At 43.0% G+C, this 10373-nt stretch overlaps 1 protein-coding gene across 1 annotated transcript in view; it reads right to left on the reverse strand.

The window, feature by feature from the left end:
- LOC144888824 (ras-related protein Rab-36-like) overlaps positions 1-9761 on the reverse strand; it is a 57705-nt gene extending 47944 nt beyond the window's left edge. The window contains exon 1 of the mRNA XM_078768174.1: positions 9516-9761. The gene's annotated coding sequence lies outside the window, so the exon portion shown is untranslated. The remainder of the gene's footprint in view (positions 1-9515) is intronic.
- Between the last annotated feature and the right edge of the window lie 612 nt (positions 9762-10373).

The following is a 10373-nucleotide window of genomic DNA, read 5'->3' on the forward strand; positions in this document are numbered from 1 at the left end:
TACCTCATTTACACCACATCGCAGCGCCTTGTGAAGGGGTGTAACCCCTTGAACAGGGCCGAACAGACTCGCTTTCCTGTCCACAACTTCATCGAAAACAGCACAGGCCATCGTAAAAGTGATTACGTAGCCTTTTTATGCTCGACAAAAGCAAATCGGCAATATGTTTGTAATAATATATAGATGGTCCGAGAAATGACCATCATTGCTAATGCTATCACGAAGACCAGAATTCATAATAATTCGTACTTTGCAGTGATGGAACCGCCATTCACCGCTGTAAAAACTTGTTGAAATAACCCATAAACTTCTCAAACATGGTGAGTTTGAAACAATATGAACAAGTATGAAACAGCCGTCAGACTCACCGCAGGTGCCTGGTTCGAATTCTGATGGGCACGTCAAAGCGACCCCAACACGCGACCCTCCGTCGGATCTCGCGTCTAAATACCGTGTTACAATACAGATTGGGAGCCCCAAAACGGTTCAGCATCACACCGATAGGCGTCATGTGTCTGGATCTAATTAGGCCAAGCAACATCGTACATGTGATGCGGTGTGGGACTGCAACCAATTATCCCCATAATTCGTCCCAATACCATCAAATGAAGCGTCCACCACAGCCAGAATTCACCACAAGACCAGTTATCTATAATAATAAAAGAATGTGTGTCAGTCAGTTAGTGTGTGCGTCTCCTCCATAACTCCAAAATTATGAAATCTAGTGGCCCAAAACGTTGCATGCATACTAAGGGAACTACAAGGGGGTGCATGGATGAAAACTGGGTATTTGGGTAAACTTAAACACCCCTTTTGAAGGTAATTAACCGGCTTCCAAAATAAAAACGAAAAGAGGCTTTATCTTTGGTCAGCCCACTGTCCCTCACAGCAGTCCTTAAGCTTTGTTTCAGCCTACTCAAAAACGCCTCGCCTTGGAACAGGTGCAACAGATTCTGCACGAAGCGTTCAATTTTATGGCGTAGCCCATGGGGCAAAGCCGTCTAGAACAGTGTTTTCCATCCGTATGTACTGTATGTATGTCCCCTCAAACGTGTACAAATCAGAGCTGAGGATCTGGTCACATGACAGGGTGATATGATTACGTCTGATGTAATTACGGCGTACAACGGCTGACTCCACACTCCGCCATTTTGTTTCCTATGCCATTCAGGCCAAATATATCGTTGTACCTGGCATATATCACAATCGCCATGCTCTATCTTTACGTTTTTTATTCAGTGTGAAACAAACAAACCAATTGTTAAAATGATCATCAAATATCAAAAGCATAGACGTTACGGATCTTACAATGACACATTACGTGTAGGCCTTAGGCTTCATGTCCCACCTTCAGGCTGCTTCGGACAAATTAAACCCAGGTTTCTTAATACAGTAGTATTGTTTAAGTAATAATAATAATAATATAGTAAATATCACCATAACACTTTTATCCCAATGTCGTGAATGCAAAGTTCATGGATTGAAGCGGAGTATGGTTCATGAATCAATGATAAGCAGTGTACAGTACTAATAACCACAGAAGTAAGGAATTGGCCTCGGTTTTTTGATTGTAATATCATTTTCATAATATGCACATGCTGCAGGCCGACTAACCTTCAATGTTGTTTTATAGTGAGATCATATAAACTCAGGAGCAGATCGAGAGTGAAACTTGGAGGGTTAATAGCTCCCAAGAAAATATTGCTTTAAAATATAAATGTTGCAAAATGAGTACCAACTCTCAAGGAGGTTGGTGGCAGGATTTGCACTCCGGCCGCAGCGGTGTGTCGGGATGGTGCTGACGTGACTTTGATAGTGTTGACTAACTGACCAACATATAGAATAAACCAGTGTCTCAATGCAATCTCTTCGTTTCCATGGTGACAGACAGCTGAGACCGAGAGTACTTCAAAATAATTTAATACTTACATTATTTGCTAATGGTATCTCCACCCAGGTCATACTATCCTCTTCAACTAAAGGATCAAACAAGCCCGGCTATGCCGCCGTTAGACTTCCGGTCTTGTTTATTTTCACTTTCCTCACTCACACCATTGAATTTCCTACTAATTGCTGTTTGCATCACTTTTGTAGATGCTATAGTTTTCAAATTAGAAGAATGAATGAATGAATGATCGTTTTGAGGCCATTTTTCCCTGCTAGAGCGGGGGTTAGCCTTGCGGGCCCCATGACAATCATGGTTCCTTGTTTGAGGCAATGTTTTATGGCCGGATGCCCTTCCTGACGCCAACCCTTGGTCACCTCTTATGATGCGCAGGGACATCTTACGGTGTACTTACGGTGTACTTACGGTGTACCTATTCTAAGTTTTCAAATTAGAAGCTTGGAGCGATTTTATGCATTATATGATGCGATTTTCCACGATGACCTCTCACGGACTAATTAAAGTACGGTACCTGTATATAATAGAAATCTGTCTTCTGATAAGGATCAGCCCCGATCCTAAGGTGGACTAAATTGCTGTCGAAATCTGGAGTGAAATCTGAAAAAGTTAAGAAATTGCTGATTCTTACAACTAAGTGTATAAGCATGTTTATTTAAGTGAGGCTCCCACCTTCTCCATATTCAGCGATAAAAAGGCCAAATTTTTTCAGAGGTTGGGGTCGCTCCACGCACCCCACCAATGGTGAGATGGTGATTCGATTGCCAAATATGGTATCAGATGTGATAAATAACTGTTCCAACGATCGATCGGTAAAATAGGCAAAGGGGTCATGTGACCTCTTAAATGCACTAATCAAAATAGTACAAACACAACCTGTACATCGCTTTAAAGGTATTTTACTGCTCATCTAACGACATAACTCTCAAGGGTGAAAGATGAGTTTGCAGAAAAAAAACGTCGCCACTTTGGCTAGCTTATTGAAATATCCCCCCTCCAAAACTTAAAAAAAAGGAATTTTAATCCGTATGCCAATATAGTTGTTAAGGGGGCCTTTACACAGGATGGCGACCTTTGTGCCTCCCTTGTGCGACCATAAAATTTGCCAGGTCGCCGATGGAGGCTCAAAGGAGGCAGAATGGTTGCCTAGGTCATTCAAAGGTGGTACACAGGAGGGTCAGACATCGCCATGGATGCCATGGTCGCCGTAAATTTTTGAACATGTTCAAAACAGTCGCACAAAGGTCGCCGAGGATGTTGATTGCTCAAAGGTGGCTCAAATGAGGCAGAAGGGAGGCACAAGCATTGCCGTGGTTGCAGAATGGAGGCACAGTGGTCGCCCAATGGTCGCCAGGTAATAGATGCGTTCTGCTGCAAATTTTCCTGTCAATCTGGGCGATGCTTCTGCCTCCCTTGTGCCTCCCTTGTGCCTCCTTTGGGCGACCAATAGCGTGCATTGAACGATGACTGTGGCGACCGCTGTGCCTCCATTCGGCGACCATGGCAACCCTTGAGCCACCATGGCAACGCTTTTGCCTCCCTTCTGCCTCTTTTGAGCCACCTGTAGTGCTTCCTCAGCCTGCCTATAAATAGAGGGCTGGTACCTGCAGTGGTTCATTGTGTTTGCAGTGAATGGTGAACAACTCGACTCAAGAAAGTCTCCAGACTCAACAGGCACAAGACATCATGCCTCCCAAGAAGTGCACATGACCAAGGGCAAAGAACCGCAGAGGTGCCAGGACTACTGAAGAAGAAGGTCCTGCTGGCCATGGTGATCACCAAGAAGAAGTCCCTGCTGGCCAAGGTGGTGGACCTGATGGTGGAGCGCATGCTGCCCAAAGTCAAGAGAATAAAGGTCCTCAAGACCAAGGTGAAGGGGATGAAGATACCCATGTTGATGGCCAAGGTGATGGTGATCAACAGGCCACAAGTGCCCTACAACCCTCCTGTAAGAAGAGGAAAAGAAAGGAAAAGGTTTTACCAAACCTCACAATAGAAGAAGAGGAGTCCATAGTGGAATGGCTCAGAGAGCATACCGAGATGTATAATAAAAGGATGACCCAATATAAGAATCAACAGAGGAAGGAATCCCTGTGGCAGCAGAAGGCTGGCGAGATGGGCAAAGATGTCACAGTGCTTAAAGTATGGTATAAAAGTCTCAGGACACGTCTAGGCAAGCTTATGAAGACAAAGTCTGTTTTGTCAAAGACAAAGGCTGTAGTCCCCGAATTGTAACCTTCTCTGTTGTATCAGCCAGGGGCGGACCCACCAGGTTCGTGGTCTCCTTCTTCTGTGCCTGTTCATCCTTCTTCTAAGGACAGCAATGGCCATCTGGTTCACCAGCAGTGCTTGGTGACCTTGTAAGATGGCAGTATGCAAGAGGAGTTGGTTGTTCATCCCAAAATCTTTATCTTCTGGAGATGTTCTCACTTTGGCAGCTAGGAAGAAACTGATGGAAAAGCGCCAGAATCAGGGCATACTCATATATATACCCAGGCACTCCAGGTTGCCCAGCAGTCGCCAGGGGTTGCCCAAACAATGCTCAAGGGTCGCCTAGGAGGCAGAAGCATGGCTGAATGATCGCCCAGTGGTCGCCGTTGGTCGCCGATGATGGCACAGAGGAGGCACAGAGGAGGCTCAATGGTTGCCCAAACATTGCTCGGGGGTCGCCTATGTAGCTTCTAATCGCGTTGGTTGCCGTAGGTTGCACAGGGGAAGCAGGCATGTGGCGCAGTGGTCGCTCGTAGATCGCCATGAAAATGCCCGAAAATTGCATTTTTGGTGGTTCAAGGGAGGCACAAGGATCGCTGGAGCAGTTACATAGAAACAGGATTTTCTGGGTTTAGGCGACCATTGAGCGTCCTGGCCATTTTTTGGTCGTTCAAAGGTGGCACAAAGGTCGCAGCCCTGTGTAAAGGGGGTCTTAGAGAGTGTGTTCCGATTGTCTAACAACAAAACAGATTTCGAATATCTTTTTCACATGGTCAACTATCCGTATGTGGGCTGCTCTAGTGTTGGAACACCAAACAATTTGCATGTTCTGGCCCTTGATGGCAAAACTTTCAATATTGTCTCCCCAAAAGCATTACACTGATATGTTCAATTTTGTTCATAGTTCTGTTCAATGTTTTCCCGGTTGATAAATAAAATGTTTGTCTCTAAAGATGTGCTTAATTGTGGTATTCCAATAGATGTTCGTTACATCCTGGGCTACGGCGGGTACCTTTGTGGAAGGAGGGAGGGGAAAAGGTGGAGGTGGGAGGAGGAAGGGAAATGGGTGGGATGGGAGTCCACAGGTTGGAAGAATGAGGTGGGGTGGGAGTCTGGACGGAGGGGGATGGGTTGGGAAGAGGGAGGGTTAGGGTGAAGGTGAGAGGAGGGATGGGGCAAGGATGTCGTGGGAGTCTGAAGAGAGGGGTGGGAGTCTGGAGAGTGGGGAATGAGGTTGTAGGGGGGGGGGGCGAGGTGTTGTGGGAGAGAGGGAGAGGAGCAGGACCCCGGCATTGCCCGGCACCCCCTTTCTATCTCCCACCCTTCCTCGCTCCTCCTCCCTCCTCTCTATCTCCTCCACCCCACTCCCTCCCCCCACTCCTGGTATTCCCGTCAATGAAGCAATGAGTGGTATTTCCTTATACAGACTTGGCATTTAATAGGGAATATTTTTTTTGTGGGGCTGAACTTACTTTTCAAGATGACTTGGAACCAAAAGTTAATTGGAATTACGTTAAAATTATTCTAGATTTTGTTAATGTGACCTTTAAAAGAAACAAAAACCACATTTGACATTTTGAAGCAAATAAATTGATCCTTGAAAGTGATGTAAACTGATATCGAACTCAATACATGGACAGTACTGTGTTAAACTTCTATACGTTTTCCAGAAGTATCTCTTTATTTTGCACATTAGCCAAAAAAAAATTCAACAAAAACAAAAGCTAAAATTATGACTGGGATTACGGACAGTAAAATTACAGTTCAGTACTTTGTGTAACTCCCACGAGCATTCAGGAGAGCACGTACACGTCGAGGCATGCTGTTCACGAGATTTGCCAAGGTTTGGACAGGAATCACTTGCCATGCAGTGACAATAGTCTGCTGCAATTCACGCACAGAGGTAGGCTGCTGGTCCAAGTTGTCGATTTGACGCGTTAATTCTGCCCACAAGTTCTCTATCGGATTCATATCCGGGGGCATGGCAGGCCACTCCATATGTTGTACACCACGGTCAGTAAGAAAGTGTTGGATCATGCGAGCACGATGAGGCCGTGCGTGCATTGTCATCTTGGAAGACAAAGTTTCCTCGAAAGGCTGCACGAGCAAATGGAAGCAATGTTTCTTCCAGAATGACCCTGTACTTGAACTGGTTCAGGTTTCCATTCAGAACAACCAGGTCAGTTTTGCCCCCTGCATGAAAAGCAGCCCAAACGGTCACCCCACCACCTCCAGCTTGGACTCTTGGCACTATACAATCTTCGTTGTGGGCTTCATGCAATTGTCTGCGCACTCGGACGCGGCCATCTTGACGATAGACCAGAAATCTAGACTCGTCACTGAAGGTCACGTGATTCCAGTGTCCTGGCTGCCATTGATGGTGCTCTCTGGCCCACTGCAATCGGCGCTGGCTGTGTTGTCTGGTCAGGCGTGGCTTTCTCAGGGGACGCCTGGCACGATAGCCTGCTTGAACCAGTCGTTGGTTGTCTAGCCTTCTGGATACAGGCACATTTGTCAGTTGCTGCCACTCAGCCCGAAGCCGATTAGCTGACTTGGTACGGCCATTGCAGACTAACCAGTGCAGCTAGCGATCATCTCTCCTTGTGGTTCTGCGTGGACGTCCTGGCCTCGGTATTGGAATAGGGACACCCCTCTGAGCATTTCGTTTCAGGATCTTTGACACCTGACCTTGAGTGATGCCATACTGCCAAGCAATAGCACGCTGTTTCATGCCAGAATTTCGTAAAGCCACCACTCCATGACAAACAGCATTGTCAAGTTGACGGACCATCTCCAGAGGAAGCGGCAATAACTTTTGTAGATGTGCAGCAGTTGTTTTCTACTAATACAGAACGCAACAACCCTTATATACCCGATTGTGAAGCCAATCGTCAAATCTACCTGTCCTTACATTTTGTCACGCCACCTGTGATATAATCCTGTTATTGACTTCTTGCTGCGAAAGACAATCAGTGACATGGTTCTTTCAACAAAGACATCACCGAAGGGTAAAAGAAACTCACCAGATTGATATACTGAGTTCAGAAAGTAAACCCAAGTCAAGAAAGAAAAAAAATTCCATATTAAATGCCAAGTCTGTATTTAGTAAATCGCCATAACCCACTACCGAATACAATATATAATAGGGGACAGTTTACCTTATTACAAAGTATAATAGGGGATCGTTTACATTATTATAAACTATAATAAGGGATCGTTTACATTATTATAAACTATAATATGTGATAGTTTACATTATTATAAACTATAATAGGGGATAGCTTACATCATTATAAACTATAATAGGGGATTGTTTACATTATGACAATCTGTAATAGGGGATAGTTTACATTATTACAAACTATAATAGGGGATCATTTACATTATTATAAACTAAAATAGGGGATCGTTTACATTATTATAAACTATAATAGGGGATTGTTTACATTATTATAAACTATAATAGGGGATTGTTTACATTATTATAAACTATAATAGGGGATCGTTTACATAATTATAAACTATAATAGGGGATAGTTTACATTATTATAAACAATAATAGGGGATCATTTACATTATTATAAACTATAACAGGGGATCGCTTACATTATTATAAAACTATAATAGGGGATCGTTCAAATAATTATAAACGATAATAAGGGATAGTTTACATTATTATAAACTATAATAGGGGATAGTTTACATTATTATAAACTATAATAGGGGATCGTTTACATTATTACAATCTATAATATGGGATAGTTTACATTATTACAATGTACTAGGGCATGCCCGTACTATATCTATATCTAAAATTATATCCCCCCCCCTCTATTTACATGAAATGGTTTGGTCCAAAGCGAACGGCTTGTGAGTACGGTGACAATCCCCCCCCTCTATTTACATGAAATGGTTTGGTCCAAAGCGAACGGCTTGCGAGTACGGTGACAATCCCCCCCCTCTATTTACATGAAATGGTTTGGTCCAAAGCGAACGGCTTGCGAGTACGGTGACAATCCCCCCCCTCTATTTACATGCAATGGTTTGGTCCAAAGCGAACGGCTTGCGGAGTTTGGTAAAGAAATCGCCATAGCTCGCTAACTACTTGTCCGATTAATATGAAACCTTGAAAAGGCACATCCTCGGGTCCCCAGCAATATACCTGGCAAGTTGCAAGTATATCGGACCGGTAGTTGTCGCGAAACAGCGGTCACAGACAAACATACATACATACATACATACATACATACAAACATACAAACATACAAACATACAAACATACACACAGAGATTACTGGAATTATAGATAGACTAGGGCATGCCCGTACTATATCTATATCTAAAATTATATCCCCCCCCCTCTATTTACATGAAATGGTTTGGTCCAAAGCGAACGGCTTGCGAGTACGGTGACAATCCCCCCCCTCTATTTACATGAAATGGTTTGGTCCAAAGCGAACGGCTTGCGAGTACGGTGACAATCCCCCTCCTCTATTTACATGAAATGGTTTGGTCCAAAGAGAACGGCTTGCGAGTACGGTGACAATCCCCCCCCTCTATTTACATGCAATGGTTTGGTCCAAAGCGAACGGCTTGCGGAGTTTGGTAAAGAAATCGCCATAGCTCGCTAACTACTTGTCCGATTAATATGAAACCTTGAAAAGGCACATCCTCGGGTCCCCAGCAATATACCTGGCAAGTTGCAAGTATATCGGACCGGTAGTTGTCGCGAAACAGCGGTCACAGACAAACATACATACATCCATACATACATACATACAAACATACAAACATACAAACATACACACAGAGATTACTGGAATTATAGATAGATAATAGGGGATAGTTTACATTATTACAAACTATAATATGGGATAGTTTACATTATTACAAACTATAATAGGGGATAGTTTACATTATTACAAAATATAATAGGGGATAGTTTACATTATTACAAAATATAATAGGGGATAGTTTACATTATTACATACTAATAGGGGATAGTTTACATTATTATTAACTGTAATAGGGGATTGTTTACATTATTACAATCTATAATAGGTGATAGTTTACATTATTACAAACGATAATAGGGGACAGTTTACATTATTACAAAATATAATAGGAGATAGTTTACATTATTACAAACTATAATAGGGGATAGTTTACATTATTACAAACTATAATATGGGATAGTTTACATTATTACAAACTATAATAGGGGATAGTTTACATTATTACAAACTATAATAGGGGATAGTTTACATTATTATAAAGAGTGATCAAAGAAACATTATTAGAGTTTGTAATAATGTAAACTATCCCCTATTATAGTTTGTAATAATGTAAACTATCCCATATTATAGTTTGTAATTTACAAAGATAGAGTGATCAAACAAACCTGTGGAGGCGACGGATCTTCTTCCTTCCGGAACAGCAGAGACGCGTGGAATCAGACAATGACGGATGAATAGACAGACAAGCAGATAGACAGATGACTATATAGATAAGATAAGATAGACGGACAAACTGATTCGTAGACTAAAGCCGTTCACAGCACAAATAAAAGGGCGATCCAGTCAGAGCGCACTCATCGCGACCGTTCACGCATAGCAACTTGTCTCCAAGGCTAAGACGATCTGGACGCGTGACATCATCAGCCGCGCGTCGTCATGACATATGCGTGTGACGTCATTACGTAGAGAATTGACGGTGTGGGCGCGAGAGGTTAAATGCAACAAGCAATTTTTCATTTGTAGGCCAAACAATTATTGCACTCACACGTATGCGACGAATAACCGAGGTGGTTCAGGGAATGTTAGGAAGAATATGGAGGATAAGCAAAAGGCATTTGTTTCCAATCAAGCAGCTGGACTCCATGTAGACGGACATATCGATGCGAGTGAACTGGAACAAGTCGAGAAAGTAAGGGTAAAGCCAACAAGGGCGAAGCAGAGGTTGATAGGGATTTATAATTGCAAACATCACAGCAAGGTCTATTTTAGTACATAGAATGTTAATTTCACGAGTTCCCTTACAAGGAACTTCTGCATCTATCTATAATTCCATTAATCTCTGTGTGTATGTGTGTATGTGTGTTTGTATGTGTGTTTGTATGTGTGTATGTGTGTATGTTTGTCTGTGACCGCTGTTTCTCGACAACTACCGGTCCGATATACTTGAAACTTGCCAGGTATATTGCTGGGGACCCGAGGATGTGCCTTTTCAAGGTTTGAAATTAATCGGACAAGTAGTTACC

The sequence above is a fragment of the Myxine glutinosa genome, chromosome 14 (assembly GCF_964187855.1).
Source record: "Myxine glutinosa chromosome 14, kmMyxGlut1.1, whole genome shotgun sequence".
Lineage (NCBI taxonomy): Eukaryota > Metazoa > Chordata > Myxini > Myxiniformes > Myxinidae > Myxine > Myxine glutinosa.